Source organism: Suncus etruscus, chromosome X (assembly GCF_024139225.1).
Source record: "Suncus etruscus isolate mSunEtr1 chromosome X, mSunEtr1.pri.cur, whole genome shotgun sequence".
NCBI classification, from domain to species: domain Eukaryota; kingdom Metazoa; phylum Chordata; class Mammalia; order Eulipotyphla; family Soricidae; genus Suncus; species Suncus etruscus.
The window spans coordinates 118,129,829-118,151,077 of NC_064868.1; positions in this window are offsets into that span (position 1 = coordinate 118,129,829).

Below are 21,249 nucleotides of genomic sequence, written 5' to 3' on the forward strand. Positions count from 1 at the left end.
ATTAGATGTATTTTTTCCTTGTAGAGTTCTGTCAGAGCCCTGTATATTTTGGAGATTAGCCCCTTATCTGATGGGTATTGGGAGAATAGTTTCTCCCACTCAGTGGGTGGCTCTTGTATCCTGGGCACTATTTCCTTCGAGGTGCAGAAACTTCTCAACTTAATATATTCCCATCTGTTAATCTCTGCTTTCACTTGCTTGGAGAGTACAGTTTCCTGCTTGATTATGCCTTTAGTCTCAATGTCATGGAGTGTTTTACCTACATGTTGTTCTATATACCTTATGGTTTCAGGTCTGATATCGAGGTCTTTAATCCATTTGGATTTTACCTTCATACATGATGTTAGCTGGGGGTCTAAGTTCGCTTTTTGCAAGTGGCTAGCCAGTTGTGCCAGCACCACTTGTTGAAGAGGCTTTCTTTGATCCATTTAGAACTTCTTGCTCATTTATCAAAGATTAGATGATTGTATGTCTGGGGAGCATTCTCTGAGTACTCAAGTCTAATCCACTGATCTGAGAGTCTGTCTTTATTCCAATACCAAGTTGTTTTGATAACTATTGCTTTGTAATACAGTTTAAAGTTGGGGAATGTAATGCCTCCCATATTATTTTTCCCAATAATTGCTTTGGCTATTTGAGCGTGTTTATTATTCCAAATGAATTTCAAAAGTGCCTGATCCACTTCTTTGAAGAATTTCATGGGTATCTTTAAGTAACTCTTGCTTGTCAAACTGTGTTCAAAGATTCAGAGAATAGGAAATGAACTTTCAGGAATTTTCTTTAAAGACCACACACGAGCTAGATCCTGTGCCTATTATTTAATGGTTACCAAGCATGTAGACCACTTTTCTTCCAAGAGGCCTCTGTCATCAGAGCAGGTGGAGTTAGAGGAATATAAATCTGAAGTACCTCTGGCCTTCTCAGCAGAGGAAAACCTTGTCAGAAAAAGCTTAGTAGAAATTTGTGGAAACTAAGACCTTTGCAAAAAGCTTTGTGAGTATGTGTGTGTGTGTCTTCTTGTTGGAAGAGATACCAAAATGTATGAGGCCACTTTCCTGGATTCATGGATTTAGCCATTTGTATGGTGACTAATATCCTGAGTATCTTGGATTACTGTATAAGCTGGGAATATATGTCAATAGTGTATAAGATAGTGATCCTAGTAGATATCCAAGCTGACATGCATTTGTGTGTGTCCATCCATCTATATGTGTGAGTATTGATTTTTTTTCCCATAAAGGAGAGTTATAAAATGTGTGAGGGTATCTAAGTAATTTATTCTTTTTGTTTGTTTGTTTTTAGGTCACATCTGGCAGCAATCAGGGGTTACTCCTGGCTCTGTGCTCAGACATTGCAGGTGGGGGCACTATATGGGATGCCAGGATTCGAACCACTGTCTGTCTTGGATGGCTGTGTGCAAAGCAAATGCCCTACCACTGTACTATCTCTCCAGCCCTTAAGTAGTTTATTCTTAACTTCCTAGGATATAGAATCTTCTAACCTGAAAATACTTTGAAATAAAAAATAACTAGGAAAATGGGACAATGTTTGAGAAAAATTGCCACAGTTACCTTGTCCTTTGCCTCAAACACTAACTTAATTTTAGTATCTTCTTTCATTTGATTTGTTCCAAAGGAATCAGCCAAGAGCCAAACACTGTATACATGGTATAGGATAATATTGTGCTAGATGCCCCAAGAGCCAGAGTCTCTGCCATCAAATATCCTATGAAAAAGGATTCTGTGCTATAGCACAGAATTGTCTATAGCTTCTCAATTGCATCACAATAGGCTCTAATTTTTATTTCAAGATTCTAGAGTAGGGTTCTAGAATCCAGTTCATCATTCTTCTCAGGAAACAGGAGATCTTGGTGAGTCATTTCTCTCTCCAAACCTCAGAGTTCTTGAGGCTGTAAGACCGGATGAATTGGAGCTTTTCTTGATCTAATATTCTGAGATTTGCTGGAATGCTAACTAAATGAAGCCAACAGTGTTGTGTCTAATGGATTACAGACTTGCCCAAGAAAAATATCTTCTAGGAAGGGGAATCCCTGATTCCGATGAGAGAGAATGTTCTTCCTTCATGAAGAAATTATAACATAGTTTTCAAAGGATAAAGATGATATTTTAAAAGATTAGAACTCTTTGCCTGTAAGCTTAAGAAGTGGCTTCTGTTTTCCTTTGTGCATCCTATCTGTGGTGTGGAGTTAATTTGCATCCAGTAAATGTCAAGTCTAGACCTCAACTACCTTGAAATTTTTCATCTGATCCCTGACATTGGTAGTGACCTGTTATTATTGGGAATGGAGCATAAGGAGGTCATTAATTCATTTAAGAAGTCTATGCTAAATTCCATAATTGGGCCAGATTTTATTTAAGGGGTTAAAATATATAAAGCTGATTGAAATATTGTCCTGATCTGGCATTAGCTCAGTTTAAGTAGACTTGACAAGTTGAAGGTCATATTGAAGGCTTCATATGAAACAAAGAATATATTAGTATGGTAGGGGAAGACAGAGAATACATAATAGTGGAGATAAGTAAGATTCACTAGATTTGGAAGAGAAATAGAGGAGAATTTCAGCATTGGAACAGGGGTATAAAATAAAATTTCTAGGGGATGGTGATATTAGTATCACAGTGATTAGAGTGCTTTCTTTGCACACAGTTGATATGGGTTCTATTCGTGCATTTTTCTTTTTTTATACTTGCATTTAAATGTCTGCATGTATTTATTTTTATTTTTTATTATTATTTTATTTAAACAACTTTAATACATACATTATTGTGTTTGGGTTTCAGTCATGTAAAGAACACCACCCATCACCAGTGCAACATTCCTATCACCAATGTCCCAAATCTCCCTCCTCCTCACCCAACCCCCACCTGTACTCTAGACAGGCTTTCTATTTCCCTCGTACATTCTCATTATTAGGATAGTTCAAAACGTAGTTATTTCTCTAACTAAACTCATCCCTGTTTGTGGTGAGTTTCAATAGGTGCGCTGTAACTTCCAGCTCTTTTTTCTTTTGTGTCTGAAAGTTATTATTGCAAGAATGTCTTTCATTTTTCTTAAAACCCATACATGAGTGATACCATTCTGCATCTCTCTCTCCCTCTGACTTATTTCACTCAGCATAATAGATTATCCCATGTACATCCATGCATAGGAAAATTTCATGACTTCATCTCTCCTGACAGCTGCATAATATTCTATTGTGTATATGTACCAGTTTCTTTAGCCATTCATTTGTTGAAGGGTATCTTAGTTGTTTCCAGAGTCTTGCTATGGTAAGTAGTGCTGCAATGAATATAAGTATAAGGAAGGGATTTTTGTATTGTATTTTTGTGTTCCTAGGTTATATTCCTAGGAGTGGTATAGCTCGATTTCCAGTTTTTGGAGGAATCTCCATATTGCTTTCCATAAAGGTTGAACTAGACAGCATTCCCACCAGCAGTGGATAAGAGTTCCTTTCTCTCCACATCCCCGCCAACACTGTTTATTCTCATTCTTTGTGATGTGTGCCAATCTCTGAGGTGTGAGGTGGTACCTCATAGTTGTTTTGATTTGCATCTCCCTGATGATTCGTGCATTTTTCTATAAAATTATGAAGGGAAAAAAAGGATGGGGGGCTTGGGCCAAGTGGTCTCAGGTGCATTGGTGGAGATAAAAAGGACAGAACCAAATATCCAAGTCAAAGTCAACAGCAATAGAATTAAGAGACCCAAAGTATAACAATGTAAATAAAAATTGGGCCTATTATAATGGCAGGTCAGGGGCAAAGAGTGGTGGTATAAGATGCACTCTGAAAACTTTTTTGGAGGGAGGTCGACACTGGTGGTGGGAATAGCCATGAAATCCAACTATGAAGGACTTTGTAAATCACAATGGTTTCAGTAAAATAAAATTAAATAAAATGCTTTGATATCACACGTGAACCCATAAGATACAGAGAGGAAAACATAGGCAGAAATTTCCATGATGAAAACATAGGCAGAACATTCCATGACATTGAGCTAAAGTCATCTTCAAGGATGAAACACCACTGACCAAGCAAGTAGAAGCAAAGATAAACAGAACTATATTAAATTAAGCTTAACTGAGCTTAAACTAAGTTTTGAGAAACCTCTGCATCGCAAAGAAAATGATAACCAAGATACAAATACTGCTCACATATTGGAAGAATCTATTCACCCAATAGACACCTAATAAGGTGTTAATATATGAGATATACAAGGCACTAGTAGAGCTTAACAAAAATAATTTCTATCTCCCTACAAAAATGGGAAATAGAAATGAACAGACCTTTCATAAAAAAAGAAATACAGATGGCCAAATGCCACATGAAAAGAGGCTCCACATCATTAACCTTCAGGTAGAAGCAAAGCAAAACAATAATGAGATATTATCTCCCAACACAGAGAATGGAACACATTAAAAAGAACAAAAACAACCAGTCCTAGTGTGGAGGCAGGAGAAAAGGACTCTAATGAACTGCAGGTGGAAATGTTGACTGGTCCAGACTTTTTGCCAAGTAATTTGGGCTTTCCTCAAAAAGCTAAAAATTGAGCCCCCATGTGAACCAGCAACTCCACTTCTGAGATTAAACCGAGGGACGCAAAAATACAATGCAGAAAAGGCTTCTGTATTCCTATTTTCACTGCAACACTAATCACAGTCACTGGAATCTGGAAACAACCCAAGTGTCTGAAACAGATCAGTGTATAAAGAAACTGGCATATCTGTACAATGGAATACTATGCAGTATTTAGGTAAAATGTAGTCATAAAATTTGCTTATACATGGATGCATATGAAGTGTGTTATGCTAAGCTAAATGAGTCACTTATTTGGGGGAATATAAAAGAGATAGCATGATATTACTATCCAAAGACAATAGAAACAAAGCCACAAGGGCCAGTTGGTAGTAGGAAGCTTGCCACAAATAGGGAGGAGTGCAGTTGAGGCAGAGAAGGGACAATGATAGTTGGAAATGATCACTCTAAACAAGAACTGGGTGCTGAAAGGGGATAAAGTCATATGCATGATATACCTTCAGTAAAAATATTGCAAACCACAGTGTCTAAAAGGGAAAAGGGAAGAGAGAGAAAGAACAAGAAAAAATGATTGTCATAGAGGTAGGCAGAAGGAAGGACAGTGGAGGTGGCAGGAGGGAAACTGGGACATTCGTGGTGGGAAATGTGCTCTGGTGAAGAGTATTGTACATTGTGTGACTGAAACTCAATCATGAACATCTTTGTAACTGTTTATCTCATGGTGGTTCAATTAAGGAATTTATTATTTTTTAAAAGAAGTGAGAATTAAACTCCCAACTAGCTTGAATTGTAGATTGTCTTATCATGGATTCCTCAAAACGGAAGTTTATCATTTCTATTAGTTCTATTCTTCTCTTTTCAGAAAAAAATGGAAATGCCAGATTTTGAAGGGGAAAAATATCTTTCTACCTCTCGTTTGAGATGGCCATTACTACCCACCTCCAGTTAGGCAAAGCTTAAGAGTGATGCAGAAAACAGACCATGAGTTTTCCTTGATTCCATAGAGCATGTTCTGCGTGATTCCTTTCTTCCTCTCAGGACTCTCATTTTCAGAAACTCTCATTTCAGACACTCTCAGGTTTCCAAGACTTTTCTGTCCTTTCCTGACCTGCATTCCTTTTGCCCACAAATAGGAACTTACCACAAAGGAATTTACTCCTGGCTCTGCACTCAGGAATCACACCTGTCAGTGCTCGTGTGACAAAATGTTATGCCAGTGAGAGAACTTGGGTTTGCTATGTGCAAAGCCAAATGCCCCATGCACTGTACTATCACTCTGGCCCAAGAAACACTGCCCTTTTACTGTTACTTCACCAATTCTGGATCCTGCACTATCCCCAATGGAGTAAGGAATTGTCCTGGTATGGATGAATATTAATACAAGAAACCTATAAGTTACATTGTCACCCGAATTCCACATGACAAGGATAGTTATAAGTCAGGACATAGAGGGAGAGAAGCAGATTTAGTTTCTGTAAATATGTTCATCTAATCAGAATGTAATCATTTTCAGAGAAGGGGTTTTGAGGAATTTCAAGACTTTGGGAAATACCCTGTTGTTTTTATGTAGGATTTTTTTCATGAGTTCATTTTCTTTATCTGTAATAATTTCTTTAATCATCATGGTTAAAAATGTTTGTACTTTGGTTTCTGTCATAAAATGTACACACCCCTTAACTAGTACAACATTCCCATCACCAATGACCCCATTTCCTTCCTCCCCTGATCCCTGCTGTCTTTCAGGCATTAAATCTCACTATCATTATCATGGTACTTTTAGTGTGGTATTTTTCTTTTTTTGATTATATATTATTTATTATGTATTATGTGTAACACATATAAATTATATTTTATACCCTCGAGATATAATTAACAAATGACCTCAAAAGACCAAGAATGAAGCCAGTACTGAGAATCCTCCTTGACAAGCCCTATCAACAAGTTCTATTTACAAGAAGTCATAGTTGCGACCACTTGGAAAGTGGTATAATTGTAGAATTCGTTTCACAAAATAACCTGACACACTCCATTTTGGAGATATCAGAACCTACCTTGGAGTTCCTAATCTACTTTTTTTTCTCTCTCCTCACTCTTTAAAAGTCCATATTATCTCTTGAATGTGCATCATCCCCTAATAAAGCTCCCTTTTACCTTATTATTTGCCTTTCCAGAAACAACATTTCTAGAAATCGTTTTCAGTAAGACTGAGACTTCTAATAAAGTTTGGGACTGAGTATTCCCTTTTATTCACCTGAGACTGAGTACCATAGTTGCCTGAAACTCTATTTTCTAACTGTTGTCACCACACTTTGTGGTAAGCTTCATATCATGGGTTTGTCCTGGCTCTCAATACTATTGTCGCTGAGTATTATTACCATACTGTCTTTTCTTAAATCTTACATATGAGTGAGACTATTTTGTATCTAACTCTCTCCCTATTACTTGTTTTATTCAGTATAATAGTCTCCATATCCATCCATGTATAGAAAAATTTCATGACTTCATTTTTCCTAACAGCTGCATATGATTACATTGTGTAGATGTACCATAGTTTCTTTAGACATTTATCTGTTGTCAGGCATCTGGGTTATTTTCAAATTCTGGCTATTGTAAATAGAAATGCAATGAGCATAGGGAATGAGGGCATTTTCTATATATTTTTGTGTTCCTAGAGTATATCTTTACCTGTGGCATTCTGTATTTTATGTAATTTCAGAAATTTGTACTTAGGAAACTTGACTGCATTCTATTTCCACATGTGTTACCATTTTATTTTTTTATTCAGCAATTACTAAGCTTTCTACATTTTCCCAGGTATTGTTTAGACTACAGTAAAGAGCAAAATTACACATGATCACAGACCTCATGGACTTGAATGAGATGTTAATCAGATAATCATAAAAGTGTATGTTAAAATGCTGCTGTTAGTAGTTCTAGAAAAGAGAGATGTGTTCTTTGAGAGAGCATAAATAAGATTATGAATGTCAGATAATCAGAGAGGTCTTCATTAAGACTGGGAGGATTTTTTGTTGAGACATGAGAAATCAGGAAATAAAATAGTATATACAAAGGCCCAATGTAGGACTATGGATCAGTGGGACTATGTAAAAGCCAGTGTACTGGAGCAGAGAAAATCAAAGTTGGCACTGGTGTTGGAATTTAATACAGCAAAGTGAACAGGGCTTTTAAGTAAAGTCATGTGGAGACTCAAAGGCCAAGAGGCCTGGTCTTCATTTTAGGAGCTAGAAGATTTGGTAAAAGTGTCAGCCCATTGGAGATGCAATTTACTCTTTAGGAAAGAAAGAAATTGCTTCCTTTTTGTGAACGTAAGTGGGTACATTAATATAAATAAATAATAGTTATTTTCTACTGTCAGGTGGTTAGAGCATAAATTCTCCTAAAATTGGGCAAAAAATAGGCTGGGAATAGCATAATAAATGATGCATCATGCTTATTTGGGGTCTGGTGGTGTTCCATTAATGTAACTATTCCAATGTGGTCATCTATTTTATAATATGACCTATCCCTATTTCCCCAACACTCTATATTTTGGAAGCTTATGTTAAAATATATTAGATAAAATTTGCCTTTTTAACCATTTTAACTTGAAATCCAGTGGCTTTATGTATATTAATATTCTTTAACCACCACTTCCACCATCAATATAATTTTTATCTTCAAAACAACTTCAGTGACTTTTGAACAAGAATTTTCATTTCTATTTTTCCTGCTTCTAATAATTTTTCCACCTTTTCTCTTTATAAATTTTATGGTTCTTGGTACCTTCTATAAGTGGGATTAAGAATAATTTAACTTTTATGGGGCTGGTGAGGTGGTGCTAGAGGTACAGTGTCTGCCTTGCAAGCACTAGCCAAGGAAGGACCGCGGTTCGATCCCCCAGCGTTCCATATGGTCCCCCAAGCCAGGGGCAATTTCTGGGCGCTTAGCCAGGAGTAGAAATGGGTGTGGCCCAAAAAAGAATAATTTAACTTTTTTAATGTTTTATTCAATTAGTAAAAGTTTTGTTTGTTTCTTTGTTTTGTTTTGGGGTCACACTGGCAGCACTCAGGGAATATTCCTGGATCTACACTCAAAAATGGCTCCTGGCAGAATCAGGGGACCATATGGGATGCCGGGAATTGAACCAATGACCTTTTGCATGCAAGGCAAATGCCTTACCTCCATTCTATCTCTCCAGTCCCTCAAATAGTAAAATTTTATAAATGTTTATAAATATTGTAGCATGAATTATTAGCACTTATAATTTTCTTCCTTTTTAAGAGACTGATTGCTAGTCAATTGGATGTATATTACTATGTTTTTTATCATTCATTCATTAATAGTCAATTAGGGTATTTCTATTCTTTTGGTAATATAAATAATGTTATTATGAACATAGGTGTACAACCTTTCAATTTTTTGCCTTTAGTTCTTTGAGGTCATATACACAGAAATGGAAACATTATAAGGTAGTTCTAGTTTTTATTTTTTTAATTTTACTTATTTAAAGAAAATGCATCACATAGTTGACATAGTTGATCATCATACATTTGTTTCCAAATAAGTTAAAGCAAAGTTATTGAAAAAAAGTGTAAAGGAAAAATAAAATGAAAGAGAAGAGGAAAATAAAAGGAAGAAAATAGAAAAAGTAGAGTATTGAGCTCATTTGTGAAAATTATTGGATCACCAATGAAGTCATTTATACAATAGCAGAAAGTTGTGTAAGCTCTTGTTGTTATATGTCCAGTCTGTAAAATTAGGGTGTTCCTTTAGGGATGGCAGCATAAAACAAATGAATTTGTCCAGAAATTCAAAAATATGATACTATGAATTTTAGGGGCATATACTCAGCTGCAGGACCATCTGGAGGAAGTCCCTGTTTGAACATAGTGAAGTGTTTGTGGGCGTAGTTACATCTGCCAGGCTTTTCTGAGGGAGGGTGCCCACACTCGCTCCAAAAAAATCCTTGGTGATATTAGTTCAAATTGGCATACCTAAATTGTGGTCAGATCAGTGTCCCCACTAACATGGGGAAACATAGAGGGATTCATAGAGGATATCACAGAGGGCCAGTGGTGAGGCAGGCCTTCAGAGGAAACGGTGATCCTGGATGATGGAGGCAGCAAGCATGCCTTCGGCAATGTAGGGGCTTGGCCTACCCTCTCCTGGGATAGTCAACTTAGTGCTGCGTGGGTCAGTATAGCCATAATCTTTCCTGGCTCGGTTTACATCTTGTTAGAGAAAAAAGTGAGTCTATCTAGTTTGTACAGTTTTGAGGGACTTCAATATTGTTTTCCATATTAGTATGACCATTTAACATTCTCATCATCAGTGTACAAAGATTTTATTTTCTCTATACCTTTACCACATCTGCTACTTTATGGTTTTATTCTAGGAGTCATCTTAATTAGTGAAAAGTGGTATGACATTGTGATTTTTATTTGCATTTCCCTACTAAAGAGTGGTATTGAGTTTCTTCAATTTGTTGGTCAGTTGTATATCTTCTTTGAGAAATGTCCGTAACTTCTTTGCTTATTCTTACACTGGGCATTTTCTTGGCGGGGAGAGCACACCCAGTGGAATTCAGGGGTTACTCCTGACTCTGTGCTCAGAAATTATTCCTCATGGTGCTTGGAGGACTACATGAAATGTTAGCAATCAAACCCAGGTTAGCTGAATTCAAGGCAAATGCCCTCACCACTGTACCATTGTCCTTGATCCACACTGGATATTTTATAATTGTATGCATTTTTTAAAAATTCTTGTTTCAATTCTTTATCATACATATATTTTGTTTGTAAGTACTTTTATTCCATGAGAGAATTTAGGTTAATTTTAAAGAGATTTTTAAATACAAATTTATTCTGATTATAATTATAATCAGAAAGGATTGGGGATTGAGGAAGAAGAAGAAAGATGAAAGAAAAAAAGAGAGAAAAAGAGAAGATTTTATCACTAAATTTTGTGGTATGACTGCAGCAGTCTAATATTTGAAACTCAAAAGGAAACAGCTGCATTCCCAAAACCACTAAACATGTAGTTCTAAAATGAGTTCGTGGTGTTTCTTTTTAGCTATTACATTCACTCCAAAGCCCATTCATCTCCTTCAGCATCCCAATAATTAAGAGCATTTTCTGTTTAGCTATACAACACAGTGGCAAATTCGCAGCACCATTGATTTTATAGGACAGTTGCCTAAGAATCTAGACTTCTGATATATAGCTCCAGTTTCATCTTCTCACTTCATCATATTTATCCAAGAGAGTAGTGGTTTGAGCAAGCTTACATCATGCCTGTAATTTGCTGACAATGAAGAGCACATGGAGTAACACTCAAAACTAGGGTTTCTTATTAGTTGTTAGAAAGCAAATAAGAGTGAGGTTTTAGTCCTTCAAAATTGTAGTTACTTTTGGCAGAAATGACATGGTACTCAAGATTCAGGTTTCGATATAAGATAATTCATGTGATCTTAACATTCCTGTACTGGGTATCCAACTTGTTGTCACACATTAAGGGACATTTTCATAAAATTTTATTTATAAGGTGCTTATTTCAGTTCAACATTCTTATAAGTAGTTCGATATTTTATCAATCATTATAATGAAACACTGAACTTGGATATCATAGGCATTCACAGATCTCATGATCAGCTATAAAATAGACATTGAATCTAATATGTTCTCTATTGGTATGGACCACAAAGGAATAAACTTCAGCACTAAAGTAAGTGTTATATTTTTTTTGAAAATTCACAGTCAAATGATGCTTCACAAATGTCGTTTCCCAGATCCCCCTTCACTAATTAACACAAATTTGAACTGAACTTAAAATTCTCCATGTTCAATCATACTGAAGATACCTCAGAGGCATTTCTGAGTCCATCTAACTGAGTGACTGTATTATTTATATAGAATTATCTCCTAGAACAAGGGTCCAGTTGTACAATGACTACCATTAGAAAAATTCACCTTGATTGGGAGGATTAACATCATTCAAATGCAATGTTCCCCAAAGCTATGTACATATTTAATGCAATTCTTCTAAGAATATTCATGACATTCTTCAAAAAATGTATCAAACACTCCTGAAATTCATTTGGAACAATGAACACCCACAAAAATCTAGAGCAACCCTTAGTACAAAGAATATGGGAAACATCACCTTCCCGAATTTTAAATTGTACTACAAAGCAATAGTCATTAAAGCAGCATTGTGTTGGAATAAAGACGGGCCCGCAGATCAGTGGAATAAGATAATTCACATGTCACCCCCAATATAACAAAACAAACATTGGGGTTAGGGAATTCACTAAAAAATAGAGCTTTGTATAGATGATGGAAGGTTTCTAAATGTTTAACTAATTTGTAATCTCTTTTGTTATAGGGCCAGATTTGGTGGTGCTAGCTCTGTGCTCAGGCATCACTCCCAGCAGGGTTTGAGGGATTCTGTATAGTGCGGGGATGGAACCCAAATTGGATGCATGAAATGTAAGTTTACTACACGATGTGTTGTGTATGTAAATATTTTAGGGGATTACTATGTTACTCACCCTAAACTGATTGGTGATTGTACCCTACCCTAGGGTGTGACCTGGCATTCTGCCCCCACCCTAGGGTAGTACCTGATTCTGCTTCCACCATTGGTTGGTATCTGATCCCACCATTGGGTGGTACCTGATTCTGGTGGATAAAAACAAGAGTCTGTGGAAGGCGGGGGCTTTTTGGCTGGAATTGAAGCTGAGTCTTTGGACTTCAGTCATGTCCACCGAATAAAGCAAATATTTCCACGAGCTGACTGTCTGCGAGCTGTTTACCCGCCGCTTCACCTCAGAACCGTCGGCTAGACAGGGTGGCAGACGCGTGCTCCGAGCTGGAAGGGAAAGACCTCATCCTCCATCCCTCCATCAGTCAACCTCTTCAGGGGCTGACTTGCTACACGATGTACTATCTTTCTCTACTCCTTTATTTTGTTTTATTTTTTAATAACTTATTCAGCTTTGCTCAGTGTTTAACCCTAGCTCTGCACTCAGGAATTACGCCTAGAGGAGCAAGGGAGTATAGGGAGCAATCAAAGGTGATAGGGATCAAACCAGCCAACCAGGGTTGGCTGTATTCAGGGCAATTACCCTTCCCACTGTACTAACTCTGGCCCCTCTCCTCCTTTCTTTATTCTCTCCTCATAGGTCCTCCTTGGGTGAACATTGAGATGTAAAACTAAGTAATCTTGAGGTTTGTGCTAATTTGTCATTAATCGAAGCCATTACACAGTAGCCATATATGAGGACTATAGAAGATAGTCTGAAAATCTATACTTTTTTCCCCAACTCATACACAAATTCATACAAATCTGCACTTGATATGCCATAATAACTGACCTCCCATAATTAACTTTGGGATCCTCTTTTGTTCAATATAGGCTAAGATTACTTTTGCTCTTATCTTTTTTTGGGGGGGGAGGTGGATCACACCTGGTAGTGCTCAAGGGTTACTCTTGGCTCTGTGCTCAGAAATCACTCCTGAAGGCTCAGGGGACTGATCATATGTGATTCTGGGAATCAAACAGGGGTCGTCCGGGGTTAACCTCGTGCAAAGCAAATGCCCTACCACTGTGCCATCACTCCGGCCCCAACTTTGGGATCCTCTTTTTAGCAGACTTATGCTATTTGTGCTTGAAACTAGGAAGTTAGTTTGTTGACCGAATTACTTTCTTTTTTATTTGTGGGCCATACCCAGCAGTACTCAGGGTTTACTTCTGGCTCTACACTCAAAAATTGCTCCTGGCAGATTTGGGGATGCTGGGGATTGAACAACGCCCTGCTACTAACAATGCCCTGCCACTGTGCTATGGCTCTGGCCCCTGACCTAATTACTATTATCTGCTATTGATATTGGGCACAGAGCATGACTCTGAGAAAGAGGAAACAAGAGAAATGTTTGGAATGAGTAGGTGAGTGAGGTCAGTGCAGCAATTTCATTGACTCTCAGTAATCTCAAAGGATCATTTGAGAGTCAAGCCTTTAGTTGTGGATCAACCCATGTATGTATAGGGACACTTTTTTGGCTTGGGAGGTAAAGATCACCAAGATAACTTCTTTGGTGAAACTACAGCAAATGAAAAAGTGGCGTGAAACACGATTCATTTTGTGGTAGATAAGAATTTTATTCTCTGATGATCAGGAAGTCATGTGGAGCTGGGCATGAAACCTAGACCTCTTGCATGCAAAGCATGTCTTTCAACCCTTTGAGCCATATCCCTGACCCCTGATTCATTTCTTTTGATTTTGTTTTTGGTTAGTGTGAATGATTTCCTTTTCTGCTATTTTATATCTCTGTAATTCATTAGAATGTCTCAACCTAGATTTTCTTTCTCTTGAAGGTAGTTGAGGGTAGTTTGAGTCTGGCTACATATATTCTTCACATGACCTACTGACCAGACTTTCAAGTCAGGATGCCAAAAGCCTAGGAGGAAAGACTAGGAATGCCTCCTTTAATATGCTAAGTAATGCAAATAATAAAGGGATGGAAAGAGGCTATTTGGAATGGTCGGTGTGAATCACTGATTCCAGAGCCTCTCTTTTATAGAGAATAAAGAAGGCCGAACCATTCTATTTCCAATTCAAGGAAACATTACATTTCCTTTTACCTAGCAATACTGGCTAGGTCCTTGCACCCTAGGCTGGTGGGTGCATATTGGGCAGGAGGCCAGCATTAAACAACTTTCCCATAGGCTAAGTGCCCCCTTAGCAGGTGTTCTGACCCAAAGGCTGCAGGAACTGTTGGATTAGTGGTGCTATCCTAATACATATTCATATTATACCAAGGGTGTGATCTGATGATGGGATTATTGGATTATTCCCTACTTAGTATTCCTCTTCCACCCTAGGGTGTGGCCTGGTTCTTGTCAATAAAAACAGGTGTCTGAGGAAGGCTGGCACTTATTCTTAGGTCTTTCAAGCTCATTTCCTTCTTAAGAGAAGAAGGCTTGTGTGGTGGGATTCCGGGCTTGAGTATTAGATTTCCTGAACCCATTCTTCTACCACTAAGTAGATTATTTCCTGCGTCAATGTTTGCTTCCAGACCTGCATCTCACCAGATGCTTGTGTTGGAGCCCTGAGCTCCACTAGCAGGGAACCTATTGCTTCGTATCTCCAAGCTCTGGATTAAGTGAAGTGTGAGTGGTAATATGTGTTTCTTTCTATTTCCTGATGGTTTTCAAGTTGGAGATCATTATTTTTGCCACCACAGAAGTGAGAAAAGAAAGAAAAGAATTTTCTTCCTTCCTGAGAGCTGTCCCATCTTCAGGCTCTGCAGGACCAGAAAGCTAGGATGGAATGGGCCTGGGGGAGTAGACAGAATTATTTTGGAGGTTTCGGCAAATCATCACAAAGTAAATAAAGGCCTCTAACAAGAAACTGGAAAAGACCCTCTTACACCTTCTCCCTTTCTTAACACCCAACATTGCACTCCATCAAAATGTCACGTAGGGAAGAGAAACACTGCAATGTGGGCAGGTCATGCAGATAGATGACTGTGTACTGAGAAATAGTAAAAACTCTCTATTTATAAACCCTCTTCCTCCTCTCTTCAGTCAGACATGTCCCCTTGGAACACACCTGGTGCAAATTTTGTGTTATTGGATACAGACTCTGTAAATAATAGAACTATATTCTAAATATTTTCTATGGTGCAGACTTCCTCCAAATCTGATTGTTCACTGTCCAAGAACAACCCTAAAATGTGGCAAGGGGATATGGCTTTCCTGATTTTATCTTCCTTTTCCCATTTTAAGGTTTCTGAGCAGGAGATACTCCCCTGAGTGACGGGGAAGACTGGTCGAGGAGGACAAAGGGGAAGAGTGGTGACAGGCATATAAGCCATCTCCCTGGACCCTGATTAATTTATTTTGATTTTGTTATTTGGTTGGTTTGAAAGGTTTACTATTCTGCTATTTTATATATCTGGGTAATAACAGAATGTCAATCAAGATATAATTCTTTTTGGGTTATTTGAGGACGGTTTAGGAGTCCTGGCTACATATCTTCACATGCCACACTAGCCAAACTTCAAGTCAGGATGCCAGAGGCCTAGGAGAAAAGACTAGGAATGCCTCCTTTAGGAAGTTAAGCAAGCAGAAAATAACAAAATGGAAAGAGGTTGTTTGGAGTGGCCAGTATGCATTCAGGTGGAGTTGGGGGTCTTGGCGATTAATTTCAAAAAGATCAAAGAACCAAATGTGATTAAAAAAGGAGTTCCTGCACCAGCTTCCAGTTCCAGACTGAGGATTCAGCACAAAGCACTTAGGCCCTGATAAGACCAAATGGAGTGTTCAGAGTGATAATAATCAGGTAGATTGCTTGCCTTGTACCAGGCTGACCTGAATTTGATCTCCAACCAGAAGTGAGTTCTGAGCATAGCTGAGTGTGACCTAAAAGCAGAGAAAAAAAAAACTAAGACTGAATGGAAGCTGATTAAACTTGAAGTCTTTTTACTTTGACAATGCCGTGTCAATGGACTATTATCTTCACAGAGAGAACCAAATTGGGGAAACTTGGAAAAGGCCAGTTTTTTTTTTTTTTTTACCAGTTTTGCCATTGAAAGCATGTTGCACTCCATTTGAAATCACCTCCGCCCCTTATTTCTGGGTGTGAAACTTCTTATTTTTATTTTATTTTATTTATTGTTTTTTGGGCCACACCCAATGATGCTCAGGGATTACTCCTGACTATATGCTCAGAAATTGCTCATGGCTTGAGGGACCATATGGGATGCTGGGGGATAATACCACAGTCCGTCCTGGGTCAACCGCATGCAAGACAAACGTACTACCGCTGTGCCACCTCTACGGCCCCTTAACTTTATTTTTTTAATTTTATTTTTGTTTGAGGGAGACACACCTGCCTCTGCTCAGGGGTTACTTTCAGTGATGTTTGGAGAATTAGGCAATCAGTGTTGGAAATTAAAGCCAGGGTCTCCTGCATGCAAAGCACATACTCAGCCTCTCAAGCTATCATTCCAGCTGTATTCTCTGCATTTTAATTAATTGAATGTTGTTTTTCCTGACACATGCGCCAATGCTAGATATACTCTCCATTCTGTGCTCAGGGATGGTTCCTGGAGATGATCAGGGGTACCTATGAGGTACTGAGGATTAAACCCAAATCAGCTGCATGAAAAGTGAGGACCTGTTCTACTGCACTGTCATTGGCCCTTCTTCTCATCATTTTATGATACATTTCATTCTGGGGTCACACTCACCCCACCTTGAGGAGCATATTTTTTTTACTTTATGGAGCACTTGCCTCTGTCATATTCTCTAAGTGAAACTGTTTTTGATTCACTTTCCTCTAGATATTCTTGTCTGTGGTACTAGACAAGCAATCTAGGAACCTGCATGGTGGTGTCAGAACTTCATTTAAGTTTGATTTTTAGTCCACACCTGGTATTGTTCAATGCTTACTCCTGGATCAGAGATCACCCATAGCAGAACTTGCAAAACTATTTGTGATACAGGAGATCAAACCCGGGCCAGCCACAAGGCAAGTGCCTTGTCAGATGTACTATCTCTCTGGCCCCAAAGTCGGGACTTCACCCACGCTACATGTGAGCTCATGCAAGCTTTAATAAGTCCTGGTCTCCCTGGCACTTCACCAGTAAGGAAAAAACAGGATAGTGGTGGCACATTCTTATATATTTGGGGGGGCACACTTGGTGATGCTCAGGAGTCACTCCTGCCTCTGTGCTCAGAAATTACTCCTGGCATGGGGGACCATATGGGATGCTGGGGGATTGAACTTTGGTCTGTCCTAGGTCAGCATGTGCAAGGCAAGCACCCTACCACTTGTACCACCACTCTGGCCCCATGTGGTACATTATTTCTAATGTGACCTCCCCCTGCTCTGTGGCTCCCTACTCATCCCAGTAGCAAAAAGTGGTAATACGGTTTGAATAAAGTAGTCAGACTGGACATTCCCACTAGCAAGTGTCTTTGCAAACATTATTAGGGAATTCTTCATTTTTGGTGGGGGTCATACCTGGTGGTGCTCAGGGGTTTACTCCTGGCTCTGCACTCAGAAATCGCTCCTGGCAGTCTCAGAGTACCATATAGGATGCTGGAATTTAAACCTCCGTCCATCCTGGATCAGCTGTGTGCAAGGCAAACACCCTACCACTGTGCTATCTCTCTGGCCCCATTCATCTTTTCTTTAAGTCCTCCAATCACAGGACAGCATCCTCTTCTCCTTCAGCTTCACCATTGGATCTTACTGGCTTTCACTTCCTTCATAGCTTTTTATACTTTATGTCTATTTCATTAACCTTGACATGGTGACAAATGTTGGGGTTATTAGAGATCCCTCCCCCAACCAAAGTAATATTTTCTAATCCAGTTTTCTGAGAGATGGCTCTGTTGACCTGTCATTCCAGAATTTCAGTTTCCTCTATTTTCTCATTGGTGTGGTAAAGGTTGATATTTAGAAGTCACTGTGAGATAGAGAAGCCCAAAGCGCTGTGAGCTTTCACTTTAACTGGGATGCTGTCAGCATTGTTGCAGTATTTCAACAGGAAACTGCTTTATCTCCCTCATTCTTCACCTCTAAACCCTCTTCTGCTTTTCCATATGTTTGTGTGAACTCACTTAAGGAACCTCATGAGGTCAATTGAAGGGAGGTGGAAAGAGAAAGTTCAAGGGTCTGAAGAGATAGGGTGATCTTGACTCGCACGAGGCTAACCCATTTTCAATCCTTGGTATACTATATGGTCTACCGAACCCACCAGGAGTAATTTCTGAGTAAAAAGCCAAAAGTAACCTCTGAATACTGCTTGGTATGCCCCCCCACCCAAAAAAAGAAATGGAGAGAGAAAATTTCAAGAAAAGGAAGGAGAAATGAGGACTTAAAGGAACCTTCTGGAGTACTTCAATCTACTTCAAAGTGAGGAGATCTCACCATTGTTTATTTTTAAAGAATTTTAAAGAGGCAGATTTTAAATATCCTAGCAGAAGGTTCTATGACCAATTAAGAAGGTTTCTGTTGAATTGACCCCATTTGTTTTTGATTTGCTAGCCTCACTGCTTAGAGCCAGGAAGATTAGACTGCCTCCCAAAACATTAGAGGCACTTGCCAAGTTCTGAGAGGTCATTTAGTGTCTGTACTCTCCCTGTTCTTGCAAGGGAGCATCTGTGTGATGATGCTCAGAAAATCTCCTCGATGGGGCTATCATTCTGAGGCTGTACCCAACTTGCTTAATAGAGCTCATTCTTCTGAAAGCCAGGTAATAAAAGACAATGCTGGCATTGACCAAAGTTGAGCACTTTTCCCTAAAGTTTGGCTGTCCCATAATATATCTTACCTTTAAGAATGCTTTAAAATTTTTATTTTTTTTTAATTTTAAGAATTTTATATTAAAAACAACCAACTGGGGGCCTGAATAATTGCACAGCAAGTAGGGCACTTGCCTTGCACATGGCCTACCTAGGTTTGATCTCCTGCAAAAACCAAAAAATAGGGGCTGGAGCGATAGCACAGTGGTTAGGCATTGCATGCTGCCAACATGGGTTCTATCCCCTGCATCCCATATGATCCCCGAGCACCACCAGGAATGACCTCTGAGTGCAGGGTAACCCTAGAGCAATGCAGGATGTGAGCCAAGAGCCCCCCAAAAGTAAATAAAAAATTTAAAAGCAGCCATCTTTTCCAAGAACTGATTTTTTTACTCAGTGTTAGATAAGAAACTGTATATGTATGAGGCCCTGGGCTCCATCCCTGGTATTACATGTCATCCTAAGCACAACTAGTTAAAGTTTCCCAACACATAATAAATAACTAAATAATAAAGATGGAAACTTGTTTTTAATTTTTATGTGTCACAACTAGCTGTGCTCAGGGTTTACTTCTGGCTCAGAGATCATTCTTATGAGTTATCTGGGGACTCTATGCAGTGCTGAGAATCAAACCAAGGTCAGCTTACTTATTATACTCGTTAGCCCCAAAGTTATTTATAAAAGTAATTCATCCAACATTGTTTTTTATATACTTTTATTCCTGCCAGTCCCACCAGGCTTTGCTCATGTATCTCATCTGGATCTGTGACAACTATAACTGGCCTTAGGGCATGTGATCATCATGGTCTGAACCCAGATCTCACAAAACAATTAAATACAAAGTCAACCTAGTATGGGGTTGAGAATTTGACTCAGTGATAGAGTACTATTCTTGCAGGTATCCTGGGTTCAATTCCTTATACTACTCACAACTAGGGTATTTTTGACTATCTGTGTGTCAAGTAGCACTGTTCTCCCCAAACCACTTTGAAAGAAAAAAGAAAAAACTTAATAAATGCATCTTGCCTTCTATAGATGCCATCATAGGCATTTGGAACACTTTTGTTGCTGTTGTTTTGGGGCCACACCTGGTGATTTTCAGTGAATATTCCTGTCTCTGAACTCAGGAATTACTCCTAATGGGCTGGGGGGACCATGTGGGATTCTGGGGATTCAATTTAGGTTAAGTAAATGCCCTGCCCAACTGTATTATCATTCTGGCCCCAACACTTGAAACATTTTAAAGAAAGCAGTTTGCTGCTTTGTGTACAGATTTGAATAGTATAATGCTGAGTGAATTTAGTCAGGAAAGGGAAAGATATAGAATATTTTTTCTTATATGTGAGATATAAAGAAACACTAAAGGAATAACAATTGTTCAATGGCTGCAGGACCTGAGAAATGATCAATAAAATTTAGTTTATCTATGGGATTTGGTATTTGGGGATTTGAGAAATTTGGGGGAAATAGTGGAGGGAAAAAGACACTATGGTGGAGGATGTGGTCTTAGTACATTTTATGCATGGAAACCTATTATGAATACTATTATAAATTATGACTAAAATAAAATTTAAGAGAAGACAGTATGAACCAAATGTTAAATGACTGGTATGATAATAATAATCCATCAGTTATTAAGGCCTCCATAAAATACAGGTGCCATGCTTAAGAAAATTTTATTTGTTACCTCATTTTCACTCTTATAATAATCCTATGGGTGAATTAATGTCCTATTAATGTATTTGTATAAGTAATAAACTAATAATACATACCAATTTTCCTGATGAACACAGATGCAAAGATCCTCAATAAAATCCTGGCAAATAGGATCCAAGTCCTCATCAAGAAGGTCATACACCATGGCCAATTAGATTTTATTTCAGGAATGCAAGAATGGTTTAACAAATGTAAATCAATCAATTAATCAACATAATACACCATATCAATAAAAGGAAAAATAAAAACCATATGATCATATAAATAGATGCAGAAAAAGCATCCAATAAGGTCCAACACTCATTCATGATAAAAACTCTCAACAAGATAGGAATAGAAGGAACTTATTTCAATATAGTCAAGGCCATCTACCACAAGCCAATGGCAAATATTATTCTTAATGGGAATAAACTAAAAGCCTTTTATCTAAAATAATGGTACAAGGGAAGGCTGACCCCTCTACCATTCCTATTCAACATAGTACTGGAAGTACTTACCATAGCAGTTAGTCAAGAAAATGATATCAAGGACATCCACATAGAAAAGGAAGAAGTCAGGCTCTCACTGTTTGCAGATGACATGATACTATATTTAAAAAACCATAACGACTCTACCAAAAAGTTTCTAGAAATAATAGATTAATACAGCAAATTGGCAGGCTA